At 40.1% G+C, this 21,198-nt stretch overlaps 1 protein-coding gene across 3 annotated transcripts in view; it reads right to left on the reverse strand.

Moving 5' to 3' along the window:
• kcng1 (potassium voltage-gated channel, subfamily G, member 1) overlaps nucleotides 1-21,198 on the reverse strand; it is a 58,814-nt gene that overhangs the window by 13,465 nt on the left and 24,151 nt on the right. For 2 of the 3 annotated variants that reach the window (XM_028453915.1, XM_028453913.1), the window contains exon 1: nucleotides 15,907-16,093. The exons of the other annotated variant lie outside the window; for it this stretch is intronic. The gene's annotated coding sequence lies outside the window, so the exon portion shown is untranslated. Of the gene's footprint in view, nucleotides 1-15,906; nucleotides 16,094-21,198 lie in introns of those variants that run through there. 3 annotated transcript variants of the gene reach the window in all.

A 21,198-nucleotide genomic window follows, 5' to 3' on the forward strand; every position in this document is an offset into this window, starting at 1 on the left:
CAAAATAATAAAAAAAAATACACTAAACCCTTTGTAAGGAAATAAAGACTGTAAAGCAGACGTGGGCCCATGCAACAAAAAAAATACAAAAAATGACTCACGAGATGATTACAAATAAGTAAAAACTACAAATATAACAACAAAAATACACAAAAATGAAAATTGATAACAATAAAGATACATAAAACAATACCAAGAATGACAGAAAAACACACAAAATGACCCTAACCCTAACCCAAAATAGCAAAAATATACAAAGAGACAAAAAAGTACATTAAAGCAACTCCGAAAACACACAAAAATGACAACAAAAATGAAAGAAAAGAAAAACACACTAAAAAAAACACAAATATTAGGGATGGCCCGATACAACTTTTTCATTTCCGATATGATACCGATATTGCAGCCTTGCCTATCGGCCTATATCGATCCGATGCGATATCAGCATGAATCATACATATTTTCATCCCTTTTTTTCTTTTTATAAAAAAATAATAATGAATTATTTTGTAGTGTGGAATGTTAGAAAAGGTTTGATCTAGTGATGTCACTCAAACAGAGAACAATAGTCAGCAACAGTAGGGATGACAAAAACTGAGCCATTTACTATTAACCAATTGGTTTCATACATTTCAACCTTCAACATAATATCTACAGTATTCTACAATTAAATAAATATAATAAAGAGAGGGAATTTGAATCCGATATTCGTTTTCAGGCTGATACCCTAACAAATATACACAACATGACAAGAAAAATGACAGAAAAACACACAAAAAATACAAATATACACAAAATGACAGAAAAACACACAAAAAACTACAAATATACACAAAACGACAACAAAAATGACAGAAATATTCTAAACGCAATTACCAAAACACACAAAGTCTTTGTAATAATGCTCATTAATGCTCATTATTCTAAATGCTGACATGAATGTTGATAATGTGGCCCTCGGCTCTGATACAATCATTTTTTTGTGGCCCCCATTGTAATAACAGTTGCACAAAAACAACATAATGATATTGGTCTATACATTTTTCCTCTTTGACCATAAAGAACATTTAGACAACAAGCACTCTTCTTCTTCTTCTTCTTCCTGTTCCCCTAACAGCTCGGTGGAAATACGCTAATGGACGATAAGAGGCTGGTGTTTCCCGACATGGACCCCCAGGCTGACTCCGCCCCCTCTCTGCCTCCCTCTGTTTGGTCTCTGATATCTGGTTAAACACAAACACTAAACCAGAGGAAGGTTTTATTTTTTTATTTTTTTTTTTTACCTCTGAGGAATTTCCCTTTGCAGAAACTCCAGCGGGAGCCGTAGTAAACTAAAGTGTTTCTCTAATGTTGGAGGTGGGCGGCGGCGTTAATGCAACACTGAAAACAACCCTGTAAGAAGCCGTTAGCTCGGAGGCAGTAACTGTCTCCCTGAGTCTGCCTGTGGTCCAACAGCAGAGTGCAGATAATACATTCCGGTAACGAGCGACTGTATATAAGCACTAATGGCTGTTTTTAGACTTCTATAAACATGATTGTATAACCAGAGCAAAGCCAATGTAATACATCACTTTATTTTCTTATTGTCTTCCTCAATTCATCGCTCCATATTTCATACTGCAGCAAACATTCACATCAGGGGTTTGAAGGGGCTGATCACATCATGAATTTACCAGGGGTGGGAACAATTATATAAACAATATACATTTTTTATTCAAGGCTTCAGCTTTTACTGTTTTTACAGATTCCTACGTTTGATGCTTTTACTTCTCTTGCGTCGAGACAAGGAATCTTGAGTTTAATTCAATTAAAACACTAAAGTGGAGGTTGTGGTTCATAAAAGTAAAGAGAATATCAATCTTTAGGAGACACAAGACCTAATAATGGCTTGGATTTATATAACGCTTTCTTCAAGGAGACTCATTCATATTCATATTCATTCACGTCAGTCATACAGGTGGTGGTAAGCTACAATGTAGCCACAGCTGCCCTTGGGCAGACTGACAGAAGCGCACCTACGGCCCCTCTGACCACCACCAACATTCATGCACAACGTGGGTAAAGTGCCGTGCCCAAAGACACAAAGACACAACAACAATGACTTGGTTAGAGCGGGATTTGAACCCCTATCCCTTCGGTTATTGGACGTCCCACTCTACCACTAAGCCACGCCCCTTGGTGATTATATATGTTTAGCCCTGACTGCCTCAAATATATTATGCTTAAAAGTTTAAAACAGACTTCTTTTAAAAAAACTGATAACATCAAGATAATAATATCATGCATATTTGTAACACTCTTCCAAATTGTTATTATTCTCATCAAAATACATATTGTTTACATCGTAGATTAGCTTTGGCCTAGCATAGCCTAGCTTAGAATTATCCCCTCAAGATAACATGTGATGAATAAAAGCCACCAACATTCTACGCACATTTTATACATATATTGTATAGTATTGTATAGTAATACATCTCCATCTACTCTCTCAGAATATCCAAAAACATCTGCTATACATCTGGTGGACATGACAGTTATTGTGTGTTTGGGTCTGGAACATGTTTGGGTCTTCAGTAAACTACTTGGCATATGTCTCAGCTCCCTGTAATGTGATCAGCTTAGAGCTATGAACATAGACTGTTCACATCACTAATGATTTGTCACCGCCGGGTGGGCCTGTGCTGGCCCTGGTGCGGGCATGGGCCTCCCCCCTGCTCGGCCGCTCCCCTTGGTGGCGGGGTGGCGTTGCTCCGGGCCGGCGGGCGGCGGGGGTCGCCCCCTGGGGCGCCGGGGGATGTTGTTGGTGCCTGGCTGTGCCCGGGGGTGGGGGGTGTCGCCGTGCTCCGCGGGGCCGGCGCGGTCTGGGGGGGTGCCGTGGGGGGGGGTCTCCGGCTGTGCTGTTCCGGGGCCCGCAGTGCCACTTGCCCGTCTGCGCCATCTACCCTCTCGCGTGGCCCGCCACGCGGACGGGCCCGGCTCACACTGGACAGGCCTCCTACATGTTCACTTCACCCCACTCCCAGCTGGTCTGGCTCACTCAGAAAATGCACCACACACCAATACCCAACCCTTGGGGGGCTGGATGGTGGGGCTGGGGGTGGAGGGGGCCGCCACCTGTGTTACTATGTAGTGGCATGGGGGCGGCCCTCCCACCTCTAGTTGCCCTACTAATCCCTCCAATTTTAATCGCATCTCAACATGTCACCCCCCGGAGGGTGTATCATCATTTACACCCTCCGGCCTATTACACCACATACACATAAATCCACAGAGGCTGGAGGGGGAGCACCGCTCCCCTCCATCCCCCTTCTTTTAATTACACCCCATACATTCACCAAACACACACATTCACACAGGGGATCGGGAAGTGCCTCTCCATTGGGGAATGGAGAGGCACCATAACAGGGTGGTGGGTTGGTACACATATCTGGGCCTCTCCGGTGGGGGCCTGGCCCCTCTGTTGGTGGCTGGGCCACTGCATAGAGTAAAAGCACATCAAGATGGTGCGGTCGGGCGTGGCGGTGGGTCTCGGGGGGGCTTTGCCGGGGTCTCTCCTTGCGGGGTCTTTCCGGGCTGTGTCGGCCGGGTGGGGCGCGGGGGTGCCTCTCCCCCTTGGGTGTGGCTTGGTGCTTGCTTTGTCTCCTGGTGGCCTTGGGGGCGGGCCCCGCGGTGTGCGGGCCCGGGGCGGCCTGCCTCGCCGGTTTGGGGGGTGGGTGTGCTGGGGGGGTGCTGGTGTCCTCACCGGGGTTGGGGCAGGGTTGTTTGGCGCCTCGGGATGATGCTGTTTACTGGGGGGGCGGCGTTAGCTGTTCCGATGGTTGAGGTTGCTTTCGGCCGCCTGGTGGGTATGTCCTGCCATCTGCGGACTGGTGGGTGGGTCCGGGGCATCTTTGGCTGGGGGCTGCTGTCCCGCGCTGGATGTGTGCCGTTGGGGTGCCTCCGTCCCCGCGGTGGGGGTCGCCGGTTGCTCGCGGGCCGGCGGGGGGCGCTGCCCTGTGACTTGCGCTGTCCGGGGGGCGGCGGGCCCTGGGCTGCTGGCCTTGTGCCGTCTGGGGCTGTGCGGTCCTGCTGGGCTGTGGCCGGGACCTGGGCTGGGGTGGGGGGCGCGTCCCGGGGGGCTTGGCCCGGGGGCTTGCCCTTGGGGGGTCCTGGTCCCTGGGGGTGCTCCTGGGGCCCGGGGTGCTTGGCCGGCTGGCCGGGCCGGTCCTGGCGGGGGTCTTCTGGGGCGGGTGGCGCGTGCCGCGCCCTTGCATACCTTCTGGTGCGGCCCCTGCTTGGGCAGTCCCCCGTGAGGCAGAGTGTCGGGGTTAAATTAGGGGGCCACATCCCGGCGGGGCGGTCTGGCTTGGCCTCTGGAGGGGGCCCTGGCTTTAAAGAACTGAAGCTCGTGGCGCGGGCGGCATCAGCATCTGGGGCGCCCGGGGGGGCTAGGTTGGGGTGCCTGGGGACCGGCGGGGGGACTCCCAGCGGCCCCCTGGTGCCTTATGCGGCTTGGGGTGTGGTCGTTCGCCCTGGGCGGGCTGCTCCTGGTGCTGCATCCATTCCGGGTCCTCCTGGCCTGGGGTCGGGTCCTTGCTGGCTCTGGGCTCACCGGCGGGGGCCCGCCGGCTGCCCGTTCGGCGTGGCTCTGGTCGTCTGCTGGGCGTGGGCTTTGGCTCCTCCGCTGGGGTCTCGGGCGGGGGGCTCTCTGGGCCCTCCCCTCGGGGGGCTGGGCGCGGGGGTGTGGGTGGTGGTGGGGGGCTGGGGGGCCTGGGGGTTGGGGGTTGGAGTCGGTGGCGTGGTGCGCTGGGTCCTTGGCTCCTTGGGGGCTTTTCGGGTGTGTATGGGGGGGGCAATGGCAGCCTCTCGGCTTGGGACCTTGGGGGCGTTCGGGGGGCTGCTTGGCCGTGGGGTGGTCGCCGGGGGCCCCTAGATCTCTCGCTCTTTCTGCTGGCCCGACTGCTTCTTCGGGCCCGGGGGTGGCTTATGGGTTTTGCAGTAGCGGCTCTTGGAATCACATTTGTCATGGACGCACTGGCCTCGGGCTGTGGGATAACACTCATACTGGGCTCAACCATAGACACGTTGTTCCCAAATACCTGTTTTATGTAACTTCCACTCACTTCCTCCTCTGCTCACAGCCACCATCATTATTCCTAAGCCGCACACTGGTCACCAGACTGGCTTGATAACACAACAATAAGCACAATATACACAACCACAATTTCACATCACATCACTTGAAACTTATTGATTATTCCCCACCCATTCGTTTTCCTATCTTGTATCCCTCCTCCCTGTTAACTCCCCCCCCCCCCACCCCCCTCACCCTGGTGTAACACTGCCCTCTCTCTTTTACATCCTCCCTTTAATAAAGTATTTACCCTTCCCTAGGGAGGGCTGGTGATGGTCACAATTATGCAATGAAATAAATTCATTTATTTAATTGCAATAATAAAATATGCATTGCTGTTAAAAGATTGCACTTCTTGTAGTGTTAACCTTCAACAGCATGTGCAAACAAGGTGAAAAAAAAAAAAAAAAAAAAAAAAAAACTAATGATTTGTCACATATGTGCATTTGTTCTTAGGTGACATGCTCTGGAAATCCAAAAAAAAATCCTTTTTTTCATTAGCCCATAACTGCGTGTGGGAATGTAAGAAACAATCTGATGACTGTTTTAATTTATAGTATAAATATTACGCTTTCTTAATTTTTCTTTATGCAACTTTTTAATTTTTATTTTGGACCCCAACTTTGGGTTATTTCACCACTCGCAAATATTGAGAATCCTTTACATGAGGCCGTTGTTGCTTGTCTCTGTGTCTTATAATTATATAGTTTATTTGTTTTTCACTAGTAACGTAAAAAATATAAAAAAAACATTGCATCAGAAAAACATGTATTTTGACATGGAATGTATCTAATTAAAACTATTGTTGTGTTGCAATATTCATTGAATTTGGGACAAAAGCATAACATAACAAGAGCTAACATTTACTCCTACAGGTGATTTGACTCCTATTAACCCACTACACATGCATTTTGACCCAGACTGATGAATAAAATATGCAACCCCCCCCCCCCACACTGTGATAGACCCTGGATATAGCTTTGAGTTTCCACATCACTGGCCACTCATTTATTTTCTCATCTATTCTTCTTTAAATGCCAACACGACCAATGGAAATGCCATCCAAGCATATTTCGTCTCCGGCTTTGACGTCTCACAACAAAAAGGAAATGATCAGAGTCATCAACACCTCTGTCGTTTCCCGTCCACAGTGTCTATGCCAGACCTTTCCAAGCTCTGAGCCGACCAATCAAAACGCACACGTTAAAAAGATCTCACATTGATGACTTTTCATTATCAGGCATCTTTCTTCCCGAGTGCTTCCAGCTATGAAGGTAGATTTGTCTCTTCATTATTCAATTCAAAAAAATTGTTTCAATCAACAACAACAAAATCACGTCAATGAAAAAAATAACGTTAAAATTAGAAAAATATTTTCAATCAAAGAAAAAAAGTGTTAAAACTTGTTTTATGGATCAAATGAATAGAAATCTTGATATTTTACTTTGGTCACTTTTTCACTTAAAATACTTTCAGAACTTGCAAAGGTGGAGAACACATTTCATTCTGACATTTTCAGAGACCCTCCATTGTGCTAATGACAAAACTTCCTGTTAACTTCAAAACAAGAGACCTATTTACAAAAGCGTTAAAAACAAATGGAATACAAGAAAATAAGCTTTTTATTTAAATTAAAATTATAATAATAGCTTGGGTTTAAATAGCTCTTTTTTTCGAGGACACTAAGCGCGTTACATAAACCATTATTCATTCACACCTAGTTACTCAAACCACTCATATCGGTGGTGGTAAGCTACAATGTAGCCACAGCTGCCCTGGGGCAGACTGACAGAAGTGTTGCTGCCTACGGCTCCTCTGACCACCACCAACAATCATGCACAGTTCATACCCATTCATACGAGGCAATGTAGGTAAAGTGCCTTGCCCAAGGACACAACAACAACTTGGTTGGAACGGGATTTGAATCCCCAACCCTTTGAATATTGACTGACTCTACCACTGAGCCACGGTCAGTGGTTAAAAAAGGGTTTGTTTGATTTTGACCCTCGTAACTCAACAAAAGAAAGAGACCTATGTGGAGTTTGCTCTGGGGCATGGGGGGCATTGCCCCCCCCAGTGGTTAAAAGTTTTCATTACGGTTTTCCAAAATTCATTAAAAAAAATATAATTGTTCATATAATGTACATCATCTAATATTACATAATATTTTAAGAGCCATAAAACACAGTGACTGTACAATATAGATATTAATTTGTTCTTATTTTAAAAATACAAGTTATTTTTGGCCATAGGTGTGTAGTAAATATTAATAAGTTTTATATAAGTATATCTAGCTGCAGACCTGCAGGCCAACGTGAAGGAAGTTGAAGGAAGTTGAACTTCCAAATATGGTCATAGTGGCGGCGACAACAGAAATGAAGCATAACACGCCCACTTTGAAAAACAATAGCCTAAGTCAGTAAGCTATTTTATGGTTAGGGTCTCACTACATCGTTAAACCACGAATAAAGTCCGTTTATAGTTTCTCTTTATTCAAACGTTGATTAATATGCTAATTGTAGCTGCTACATTGTCGGGTTATGTATTGTATGCTGCAAACGCTTCATTTCCTTTGTGGCCGCCACAATGGGCGTGGTTTGGATGGCCTGTGGGTCTGCAGCTGGACCATTCTAGAAATTGTTCCAAACTTTTGAGACTTTAGGTTGGTTCTTCTTCTGTTGCGCAATTTTTCTTCACAATGTAAATGGTGGGGCGACGCTGCACCCAGCAGTTCATGTATGGTACTGCAGCAAAAATGAGGCAGAAAGATTTTATGATGAATTTACAACATTAAACGACACGTCAACGCAAATTTTTGTAGTCATCATTATCAATTGTGTTACTAATCATTTCTGCGAATTTCGAGACAGTCTATATTATTTAATTCTATTTTGTCTTTTGCCCCCCACTGGCAAGAATCTCAAACTCTGCCTATGGTAAGAGGCACTTACCAATCTCAAAGTAGAAATATTATTTAACAATTTCCAAACGGTTTGATTTTATGTATATATATATATATATATATATATATATATATATATATATATATACTGTATATAATGATTTCATATATACGTAGCTACGACACGGATCTTGTTCGGATCTTGTCGGCCAAAAATCCAATATAAACATGTGTTACTTTAGAGTGTTTGGAAGGTTTTTCCTCCATCAGCGTCTGAAGGCGTCCCTGTGGACGCAGGTGACGGGAGGAATAAGCCGTGGTCACTCAACTGATCCTATGCTGTGGGTGAAAAAGTGCTTTAGCTGATGAGATGGAATAAATGTAGTGGACAAACGGCCTCGGAGGGCTTTCTACCTCAGTAGAAAATAACACGTGATTGTCAGCAACTGAAAGCATTTCCACAAAAAACAGAAACTTAATCCATTATGAAGCAAATCCTTCTTATATTTGATCTTCTGACATTTAAATGTATATTTTTGGGTCATGATATTTTAACCTTCCTATTATCCTCAGATACTGCCAACACATTTCACCCACAGGGTCAATCTGACCCCAGGGATCTTTGCCTCCAGAAAATGATTTTTTTCAGATAATTGTTGACCAAGTTTTAGTGTTTGTTCCATATAAAAAAAAAAAAAACAGACATTTGTAAATATTCTAGGACAATTCGTGACCAAGTTGGTTGGTCAGTTAAAATAATCTTCTTTATAAATATTAGTAAATTATAATGCACTATGATTTAATAAGATAAACTGATTGATTAATACTTAATAATTCATTAGATCCTTGGTTCCCAAAGTGGGGTACAGGTGCTTCCAGGGGTATACAAATTGTCATGGGGGTACGTGTATAAAAAATAAAAACAGAATGACAACCAGGGATGAGGTCAATTATAACTGTAATCGTGTACTTGGTACTTACTAATCATAATTAAATTGTAATTGAGTTTAGGTAATTGACTTTGCAATTGTAATTGCCATGAAAATTGATAATTATAATTTAACGCAAAACTGGGGAACCATGTTACAGTTCTATGTACAGTTTATGTAGTTAACTATTATTAAAATGTTTCATCCATATCAAGCTTTCCCACATTTTACCATTAAAAAAATATGAAATCAAGGGGTACACTCACACAAAACAGGCTCAGACCAAAAACATTAAAACCTATATTTATATTGATTAAGAAGTCAAACAACATAACCAATAAATATGAAATGAATTAGATGATAGATAATTGTTTTCAGTGTATTTAACAGCTGATTTAGGAGCTGTTAGCATTAGAGCACGGAAAGCTAACACAAGAGGAAGGTTCACTTTTATTAGGTTATTTATTTCAGGCTCAGTAATTGTGATTAATTGTTATTGAACTTTAGTAATTGAGAACATAATTGCAATTGACGTTCTGAGGATACAATATAATAAATTGTGATAGGAAGAAATACTGGTTGATGTTATTGAAAAGCGTAAATATGAAATTCAGTTATTCAGACATTACATTATTATGTTTTTTAAGTGTGCAGCAGGGTACATGGATTCAGGTTAAATGGGGTACGGGACTGGGAACCATTGCATTAGATGATGAAAATGTAAGTTACCAAAAAGTCATTATTATTTCAATGATTAACAATAAAAGGGGTCAATTTGACCCCATTTATGATTGAGGAGGGTTAAGAAGGAACTCTGTATCACAGCCACAAAGCACTTTTATAGCATGTCCAACACCTGTTCTAGAGTAAACCTGACGACTCCTTTGTATTTACACTATATTCTCGCTGGTATTGGTGAGTTGACGGTGTTGCTGGTGAGATAACGCACCGTTCGATCCGTTTTGCGATGACAGTGAAGGATATCTATCCCGAATACACATAAAGGCACCTGGGAATAGCCAGGTTATAATTACTTTGTGGCTCTGTGGAGGTCATATAGACATACAGCCAGTATTAGCCATCAGAACAGGAACAAAGTCATTAGATCACCTCATTACACTCACAATTACCTGAAAAGGAGGAAGTGAAGGAGGATGATGTATTACACATCATACATCATCATCATCAGCAGCAGCAGTCCACAGTCCTAAATAAGGCAAGTGCATTATGGACCTTATTAAGCTAATATTAACCACATGCTGTAGATCAACTCCTCTCTGAAAACATACAGTAGCAACAAATTAAATCAAACTCCTCTCTTACAACAAATTCATTGAATTTAAATTTATTTTGTCAATCTTTCAAAAAACAGAACAAACAACACTTAATTATGGAATGAATCAGTCAAAAGTGTGTTGGTCAATGTTATCTAAACCAGTGATTCTCAACTGGTGGATCTGGACCCAAAAGTGGGTTGCGGACCTCTACTGAGCGGGTCGCGAATAGCTGGTCAAAAATAAGTACATACTTGGAGTCTCATGTTGGACTTGTCTTTTATTTTGAAAGAAACTTTTCTTTTGACAGGCATGCTGTGAAGTGCACATGTTGCACAGGAAAATATGTCGATTTATGTTTTTAAAAAAGAGAATGTGCTATATTTGAAAAATGTGGGGTGCGATTTAATGTGGGTCCCAGGGTGAGACCATTTGAGAACCCCTGATCTAAACCTTTGACAGTCCCGTATGTGGTTGTCTTTTGATGTTTTCTTGGACGGGATGAAACTGAAATGAAATTTTGTTGCTCTATAACATGTGCAATGACAAATAAAGTTGATTCTCATTAAAAAAAAATATTTTTTAAATGTTTCAATGTCTAACACCACACACAAAACAATCTTAAACAACTGTAATCTATACTTTAACTTTCTCAAATCTAGTGTAGTTCAAATAAAATGCAGTATAAAAATATCTGAGCTGACGCATCTCATCACTTTGTGTGCTAAGCTAACCCTAGCAACAACAAACATTATCAAAAGCTAATTCTAGAAAGAAAGAAAAACGACTCTGGAAACGACTAAACGTTTGTGATATTAATATGGGGTCATGACCAAAAAAAGTTGGGAACCACTGATGGAATGTCACATCTTAATTGTACCTATTCTTCTGAGGAATGATATATAATAATAATAATAATAATAATAATAATAATAATAATAATAATAATAATAATAATAATTTGAGCTAATAATTTGTGGCAATGCATGGAGGCTCGTGACTGCTGGTCAATCTATATTTTAGTTTCCAATTCATTATTTTTTATTCATGTATACCCTATGACAATTTGCGTAACCTCGGGGGTACCCGTACCCCACTTTGGGAACCTAGGGTGAAAGTTGAATCAAAAGCTTATCCACACAAACAAACAAGGCTCTTTTCATTTGATTGTTTTTCTGTTTGTACAATTATGTCAAAATGACAGAATATGACAAATTCTAACCACTGATAGTATTCACGGAGTTTGCGGGGGGCAGGGCGGTATAGCCCCCCACCCTCACAGTGGTCAATAGTTTTCATTACAGTTTTCCCAAATGAATTTGAAAAAAATAAAATTCTTAATATAATATACATATTATACAAACAGTTTAAGTGCCATAAAACACAGTGACTGTATGGCTTCATTTGTTGTTCTTTTAAAAAATACAAGTTATTTTTTGGTGCTCGAGTCATGTGACTTGGTTCTTCTTCTGTTGCGCATTTGTTCTTCACAATGTAAATGTTGAAGTGACACTGCACCCAGCAGGTCATGTTATAGTACTGCAGCAAAAATGAAGCAGAAAGCTGATTTTATCATGAATTTACAACATTAATCTAAAAATTATTATTTTTAATGATACGGTTCAGCCTCACAGAGATTTAAAAAAGAAAAAAAAAAGTAAGAAGACATCAGGGCGGAGCTGCGTATTTCTTGTAAATAGGACGTTACATTTAATTTTTTTCAGCTGTTTCACTGTGTTTTGGACTAAATTCTGTGATTCACTGGATTTTTAAATGTCTGAGGAAGATTTTGAGAACATGTTTGATGGAATATATGGATTCAATAAAACATCACTTTAAAGGTGATGGCTTGGTTATGTCAGAATTATTTTGTCTGTAGGGAACCAAACCACATCAAGCCTAAAGACCCTCTTCCTAGCAGGAATTAACCAAGGAGCCTGTTTCTTTATCACAAACTGTTTACACAATAACTGCCCCCACAACTTTGAGGTGCATAGCTAACCCCACTATGCGGCCTTTGAACCCAATACCGTAGCCGAAAAGACTGACCCAACTCTTTGAAATATTCAGTACGAACTCTTTTTACAACTCCACACGGGGGAAGAACATCCGTCTTCTCCCTCCTTTACAAACAGATACTTTTGGGATGCTGTAAGATCACAGAACTGTCCCACTGACCCCTGACCCCCTGTGGTGAAATGTCACAGAAGGACACTTTCCAGGCCTCTTCTCTGAGATGTGTCCCAGTGAAGAAGGGAGAACACAGAAATTGTATTATGTTTGAAAAGTTACAAATGAAAACATGGTTTCTACAGAAATTGAAATTGCAAATGTCTGTCCTATTCCACTCTTTTCAGATAATTTAATACCCACAGAATGCTATTTTAAATGTTCCATCATTTAAAAAGTGCTTAAAATACCAGAAAACGTCACAAAAGTTAGTTTGAGGTATCTACTGCAACCATATAGTAAAGAAGAGGCATAACATGATTTTTGACATTTATGTTTATGAGTAATTACAAGTAAAATTCATTAACCGGTTCCTAAAGTGATTCTAGGATATTTTCCAGTCGTGTTTGGTATCAAACTCTTTCGTAATACATGATATTTCAAGATACGATGTTGAAAAGATTATTTGAATATGCTGAACTCATTATTATGGTTTATGTGTAAATCTAGGAATCATCCCTCCTGTTTGTCTTTGTCTCACATAAACACACACCCCAGACACACCCAAGGGCAGCCAGCTGAGATGCTGGCAACTTTAAACCAATCAACGAAGTTTCCTTCTTGGGAGGAGAGTCCCAAAGATAACCTTTTTAAAGGAAGAAAGCCGTTCCTAACTTCAGTTTTGGGACGCTGGTGTTTCATACTCAACACGTTTCCCTTCCCCACCTTTTCATTTATTTCATTTTATTCTTAGTTGAAACAGTTAGATTTTTGGAATCAATATCTGCTTGCTTCGGACGAATCCAGCATCTAGTGACGTGCGTAACAGCCGAAAGAAGCCCTGCCTGCGACCCATTGTGGTTAGCCACGAGCCAATCTCTAACCCAGCTGTGAAGGCCAGAACCGCTTGGATTGGCTGAAGGGGCTATAATCTGTTGAAACGCAACAGAACTCAACGGTGGCACGTCCTACTGCATCTCTTCAAACAGCACCTCCAGGTCCAACCCTGACATCATCTTCAAGGTACCTGAATGAACTTTCATCAGCAAACTTCATCCACAATAGCTCACATCCATACTTCCATAACTACACACTTACACACACTCACAACATGTTCCACACACACTTCATCTCATTCATGTGTGTTCGTCTCCCCTTTGTCTGTCTTCCTCTCTTTGTTATGAGCTCTCTTTATGATTTTATTCTTTGATTTTATGATCTTATTATTCGAATATGTCTCCTGCATTTTATTCAATATTTAGTAGACGAGCATTCTCCTAGAATAGTGATTTCACTTTATTACATATAATCCTCACTTTTATTAGCATAGAAATGCATTTTATCATGATTTAATTATTCCATTTCAATGGATATTTTGACTGTGTTAATTGTTGACTTTTGAATAAAAGGTTAAACATAATCTTTGATTTCTCTGATTCATTAAAGCTGTGATTATGGTGTAGATGTTGCTGTTAGAATTCACTTTTCCCTGGTTTCACATTGATGAGTTTAGTCTAAAAACTTAGACATATTTCTCCTGTTAAAAGGAGTGAAGTAATATTAATAATCATAATTAATAATCTTAGTTATATAACCCATTAATAATAACTCATCCTCCTACATGTCAAACTTGGAGAAAAAAATGGTGTGTTTGCTGTGATGGTCGTGTCTTAGAATGATTTATATGGTTAAAAACAGAAGATTCTAAGCTTTCAAACTGTATGTGATACTTGTGATGCTGCTGTATTTGAGAAGCCTTTAATCCCTTATAATACATCATAATTGTAATTATTCACTAATTACGGGATGACAATTATAATTGAACCCAACCAAAAAAAAAACTGATATATGTACCATTGAACATGCATGAATACATACTGATTATATGTGTTATAGCAGATATTTCTGAACCTGTTGGATGTGCTGTCATGCAGACGTGAGCTCATATTGTCTGACGATTGATAATATCTCTCTGATATCTGACAAACAGACCAGACCATAAGACGCTTTGACACACCAACATCCTGCTATAAACGCACACTCGCCTAATGCACATTAACTCATTTCGTTGGCAATAAAATAATAACACTTAAGATGGCTTGTATTTGATTTACAAAAAGATAATCCATCGTAAGTGAACAGGAAATTTAATATTTGATGAATTTTGACACAACAGATACTTCATTGATCATTGACAGGAAATACATAACGCAGGATACAGAGAACACACAAATGGATTATTGTTAAAAACATCAGATTTAAAACTACCACAGCTAATCCAACTCAGATTTTTAGAGAACAAAGGGGAATATAGTTTAATCTAAAAAACTACAATTCAAGATGCAATATGCCAAAAAAACACTGAAAAGGCTGAGCATAAAATCAATAGCAGATGTTAAATTATGGAACTGCAATAACAACATGAACCCATTTAAAAAGCTTTTAAATTCATATATCTTTAGTAAAAATAAGAACGAAAAGCAATCATTATACCTAGGACAGCAATTATATATATATATTCGACACTTTATATTGCGTTTATATAATATAATTGAGAAAATGTGTGTAGTAAAAATTAAACAGCATATTAATAATATTATGTGCGTGTCATGTTCATGCATGTAAATGTATGTATATATGTTTGATGTGCATGTATAAACTGTATATTTAAAACTTTGTGTAGAATATATATTAAATGTGTATTGTAGAAATAGTAACATTAGTTTCCTAATAATTTTTGTTTCAAATAATTGAGTGTTTGTTTCGTTTTTGTTTTGTTTTTCTGATGAATGCCGAAATAAAATTCTAAATTCATTTAAAATGTTTTACCTATGTGTTAAAAAAAAAAAAGAAAAAAAGTAAGAGTACAGGATTAATTCATTAAAATACATAATTTTCGACGAAACAATACAAAATACGATAGTGCACAAAGATATAATACCATAATATACACAACTTTATGAGGTCATTGGGATAGGATGTTTGAGGTGAGAATGTAAGATAATTTAAAAAAATAAATAAAAAATAAGTCATTAAAAATGAAGGGGGAAAAATTTGGGGAAATATTGAATATCTATTTAGTGCTAGAGGTTTGATAAGAAATAAATATTATGTTTTCACACATAAGAATAAAAAAAAAAAAACACTATAAACTGAAAGTTAACATAAAACACAGACAAAATGCACGTTCAGAGATAAAAAAAAAAAAAAAAAGGTATCACACAAATACAAGCAGGAACTACTGCAGAATTCACGCTGTCACCATTCATTTGTGTCTAAATAAATGCCTGCAGGCGATTTGTAAACCACTGCATCTGTGTCTGCAGTAGATAATAAATACCTGTTCACTCCTGATAAACGTGGAAAAATAACATGGATTTTCCTTTTTGTAAAACGCTGTGATTGATACGTGATAACTCCAACATTCTGACTTCATTAAAGTCAAGATTCATTCAAATTAAGTTACAAAAAAAGTACGTATTCTGCTGTTCGATCAATCAAAGATATTGTTTTACTCACAGTGCCTCTTGAATCCCAACAGTTACGAGTTTAATGTGCAGGGCGAGAGGAAGAAATCCCAAAACGGGAAAAACAAAGTGCTGCTCCAGCTTTGCCCGGCTCCATCCTCTGTGCTGCAGGAGAACGAGGAGCCTGTGGAGATCAGGAGCAACAGGCTGGCTCCCCTCGCACCACCTCTCTTTCTCCCCATGTGTCTCTCTCTCTCTCTCTTTCTCCACTCCTTCCTCCCAGCTCTAGCGCTGACATCACTAGTGGGATGTGGCATCACACCAAAAGCTTTGGCGAGAAATCCATAGCAACCACCATCAAGGGATCCATGCCTCCCTTACACCTTTTTTGAAAAGGAATACTCACTGGTTTGCTGGTTCATCTTGTTCCAGGGGGTTACTGGGCTACAGTGGGGTGGATAAGAAGTACAGTACCAGGGTTGTAGGTGGAAAAACACCTTCCTGAGGTTATAAATGATCCGACGCAGGATGTTTACGACGACCAAAGGAAGTGTAGTACACATACCTTTTTCTTTCATTTTATTTTAGCATCCTCCGTTGTGATGGTTTAACTGGCCTTTGAAGTCTATATCAGAATAAATACACCATCCATCCATTGTGCATTTCAGAAAGAAAACTGAAAATATTCATGAAAACAGCTAAAGATACAGTACAGTATGTAGTAGAGATGGCTGATACACTTTTTGGGGGGTTTAATTACTCTGTAAAATCTGTTGGGTAAAAGTCAGGAGTTGTCAGTTCCCAGTCCTATCGCGGGCCTTTCAACGTGTGCGCGAAACGCATTAACATCTGGTTGGCCAATTTAATGGCATTTTGTATATTATTTAAAAGTTCAGTTCAGTTTATTAGCCATTTACAGTATGAAAAACCACATTGGAAAAAAATGTGCAAGGAGCTCAAAGTGCACTGTCAGCATTTAAAGAGACATTTCATCACAAAAAACCAACAATCAATCAATCAATGCCACATAAAACACATACACATACAGTAAAGCCACATAAAATACTACTTCTGGACAATAAAAAGTTTACACAAAGTAAATATAGTGATTAAGGATGAAACCCTGAAGAATTAGATATGAATGTTTTTGTCAATAAGTAATTAAATGTGTCAATAATTAAATACATTTTACATTTTATTTTCATTCTGAAAAGTACAAAATATATATATACAGTATATATTACTTTTCAGAATGAAAATAAAATGTAAAATGAATTTAACTAATTATTGACACATTTAATGAATTATTGACAATTAATGAACGGTGTATTTATTATTTAAATGTGGCTCTCCTCATCCTCCGTAAATAAACAGTCTGCACTTTTAATGTATATTTGATGTAAATATATATACATATATATATATATATATTTACATTCTGTTATGTCAGCTGTATATTGTAGATACAGTACTTTGCAAAACATTAAATTGATCTTTTGAGTGAATTCCAATTTAGTTTTTTATTTTATTTTCTCTTTGGTTTTTGATAAATGGGAATTAAGGGGTTTGAAGATGGACGGATGGATGATCGTCAATGTTGTGTATTGTGTTGTGATCAATTTTGTATTTATGGTCTTGTGGTGGTTTTTTCCTTTTTGTCTTTTTTTTTCCAAATTAACAATTAAAAACACCAAAAAACAGTCACATATTCAAATGTGTACTATTAAAAATATTTACATTAAAATATCACATCCACTAACAGGGAGTTGTAAAGTTTGATGGCCACAGGCAGAAATGGTTTCCTGATGTCACCATGGTGCTACGTTGGTCAGCCTGGTGCTAACCCTAGTGCCTCAGTGTCTTTGAGCAAGACACTAAACCATGAGCTGCTCCTGATGGAGTCGCCATGTGTGTGTGATTGGGTGAATGTGACTAGAACACTTTAAAATGTTTAAATGTTAAAAACTAATAATAGTGATGGCCTAGTGGTTAAGGAAGCAGGCTTGTAAACAGAGGGTCACCAGTTTGAATCTCACCCAGGCCATCACTGTGGGATGTTGAGAAAGTCCCTCAACCCCCAAATTCTCCCCGAGGCTGCCCACTGCCCCCCAGGGATGGTCAAATGTAGAGAACAAATTTCATATATGTGTAAACACATAGATGACAATAAATAAAGGCAAAATAAACAAATGATTATAAGACAGAGAACCAAGCTGGCCTTACGCCAATATTCACGAGTGGTAAAATAACCCAAAGTTGGGGTCAAAGAAGAATAAAAATGTTTTATATCCCAAGAAAGAGAAATCTTTATACTATAGATTAAAACAAAGATCAGATTGTTTTTTACATTCCCACAAGTTGCAGTTATGGGCCAATGAAAAAGAGTAAAAAATAAGGTATTTTTTCGGACCCACCGCGCTGGCGGCACCTTCAGCGCGCCCCAGGGAACCAGGCCAACGCGCCCAGACCGGCCGGCGGAGCGACCCACAGCAATAACCCAGGACACAAGCGCCGCCCCCGAGAGTAGCCACCCCCAGCACCACCCCCATCCCGGAGCCGTGAACCCCACCACCCCAGGCCCCCGACGGGCCCACCCCCAAGCCACCCCACCCGGCGCAGCAACCCCCGCCCCCCAAACGAAGGCCACAGCCCCTCCACCAGCATCCCGGGCAGACAGGAGCCCCCCAACCCAATGGGAGAGCAGGCAAAGAGCAAAGGCAGAGGAGGGGGGAGGACGATACAGGGGGACAGAGAGCAAGAGGAAAGAGTGGCCCCCAGCCCCAAGGGCCACCCAGATGTGCACGGAGGGGGCAGGAGAGCAACACCAAATAGCCCAGGGACCATGAGAGCACCCGAAAGTGACGCACGCCCACGCAGAGGCACCCAAAACACCCCGACAACCCATTAAGCCACCCAGGTCAAGGCCACCCCACAGCCCATGGAGGTCCTCTTTTCTGATGAAAGTAAAGTGTCTTTCATTTGGGAATCAAGGTCCAAGGGTTTGGAGGAAGACGTGTGAGGAACAGAGCTGAACATCATGACTGACTGTGGATATTTCACACTGGACCTCACACAGTTTGGGGATTGGTGAATCTATAATCTATGAAAGTTTACCTTTTTGAATGGAATTATGAAAATTAAATATATTCCAATTTTTTGGAAAGGGTTTGTAAGTGTCTATACTGTATACCCTTTGCCATTTAATTTCTGTACTATAGTGTCGTGTACAGATGAATAAAGGTTGATTTATTGATCCAAAATGTTCTCCATCTAAAAAGCTGTTGAACAGTATTCGTTTGTGCTAAATGATTACTTTCTAAAGCAGTGGGTACAGGTGGAGCAGGCCTGACTGTTTCATGTCACCTGAACATTATCTCCAAACTGCCTGTACCACCTGTATTTGGAGCTATTATCTCATTATTGATTTACCTGAATGAAAACTGCAGGGACAAACGAACACGCAGCCACGCTGAGTCGCACTCAGTGTATTATTTCAGATCTGTTATGAGTCTGACCCATAATGGCTTCAATTTGTGTTTACAGACAGCAGCCTGTGGCTCCAGTGAGTAGAAATCAACTGTCCGTGTTGTCAGGAGTGATTCATGGAAGCAATTGTGTCTCCAATGACAGCGGATAGAGCTGGACGCACGGTTAAAGACAATTTAAGGTAGATACAAACCTGGATTTAAAAAAACAACCTCAGTCATAACATCGACAGAAAACCATAAGCTATATTCATGCTTTTCCAGATTTTGTGTAAACAAATTCGCTTTTGTGTATTAAAATAAAAAAAAAAACACATCACTTAGGGTGAGCGTATTATGATTTCCAAAAAAAGGATTCCTGGGCAGACCTCGGCATACTGAAAAAGTACTTGACGTTTTCTTGAATCTTCCTTGTAACGACAAAATACATTATGATAAATAAATGCGTTGTTATTTTCAAGGTTTAACAATTGATTTCTCTCTTTAAAACTGATGAAAATCTGGAATCAGTGTCAATCATCTTTATTATACATTATAATAATGTCATATAAACCTCAAAATCTCTCAACCATTGAAACAATAAGAAACATCTCCTCCTCGATATCAATATGTGCAATAGAATGCTCAATAACTTCACTGAACTCCATTAGAAACTAAATCCAGAAAAGAATAATCTATTTGTATATCGTTCCATATTTCAGTACGTCTTAAAGTCTGAGAAGGTCAAACAGTTTTCCTGGAGTTATTGAAATGTATATATACTGTATATACAGTACAATTGTTTTCTGCTGCTTTGATTCTAACATATTACTGTTAGTTTCATGTCACAGATGTTAGTTCTACCTCAAAAGTGTAGTCTAAGTTTTCAGTGAAACGGTCCCAAACTTTTGAGACTTTAGGTTGGTTCTTCTTCTGTTGCGCAATTCATCTTCACAATGTAAATGGTGAAGCGACACTGCACCCAGCAGTTCATGTATGGTACTGCAGCAAAAATGAAGCAGAAATATTTTTATTCTGAATTTACAACATTAAATGCAAATTTTTTTCATCAACATTATCAATGATGTTACTAATCATTTTTGCATTATTGTATATGTTACGCACATTGTGGTTGACGCGAATCTTATGACAGTTTAGATATTTAATTCTAGTTTTTCTTTTACCCCGTACGTGTCACCGGGGCCCGATTTTTATAATGACTACTCCTCTGTTAGTTCTTGTTAGATCAGAATGAATATGATGAGACGCTTTTTTTTTTTTTTTTTTTTTTAAATGGGGCTCATCCCCCATTTTCGGTAATTTCCAAATTTATGGGAACACAGTCAAGTGATATATTGTTTCAAAGGTAATTCAACGTAGATTATGATTATGTCTCGCATAATTCGATTAGGGGCCCTTCTTTTTTTTTAGCAATTTCCATTTAAGTTGTTTTCTGATTTTTTTGTGAGTCAAATATTGCGACAGTTGGTGGAACCAAATCATTGACACATATCAATATATGAATGGAGTCCATTACTTCGCATGTGTCACGGGGGCCCCTGGGGGCTGTTGGGTCTAAATACGTTAAGACCGTTGCAATCACAACTCAGGGAGAAAAACACTATCTGACTTAAAAGGCGACCAGAGGCAGAGAGGTGCGAGCTGCAGCTCGGAGAAAAACCCAACAAAAAGAGACACAAAAGTCCGATATAAGTTGGATTGCTCTGATGGTGATGCCTCAGAACCAGGTATTTATTATAGAAAACATAGACCACACCCAGAGGGCTGTGCAACAGCGCTCTGGGTGCAGGGTTAATGCCATATATGGTAACACGAAAACTTTGGGGGAGAAAAAGGCTCATATGTCCCTGCAGTGGGTC

This window comes from Gouania willdenowi, chromosome 7, assembly GCF_900634775.1.
Source record: "Gouania willdenowi chromosome 7, fGouWil2.1, whole genome shotgun sequence".
NCBI classification, from domain to species: Eukaryota; Metazoa; Chordata; class Actinopteri; order Blenniiformes; family Gobiesocidae; genus Gouania; species Gouania willdenowi.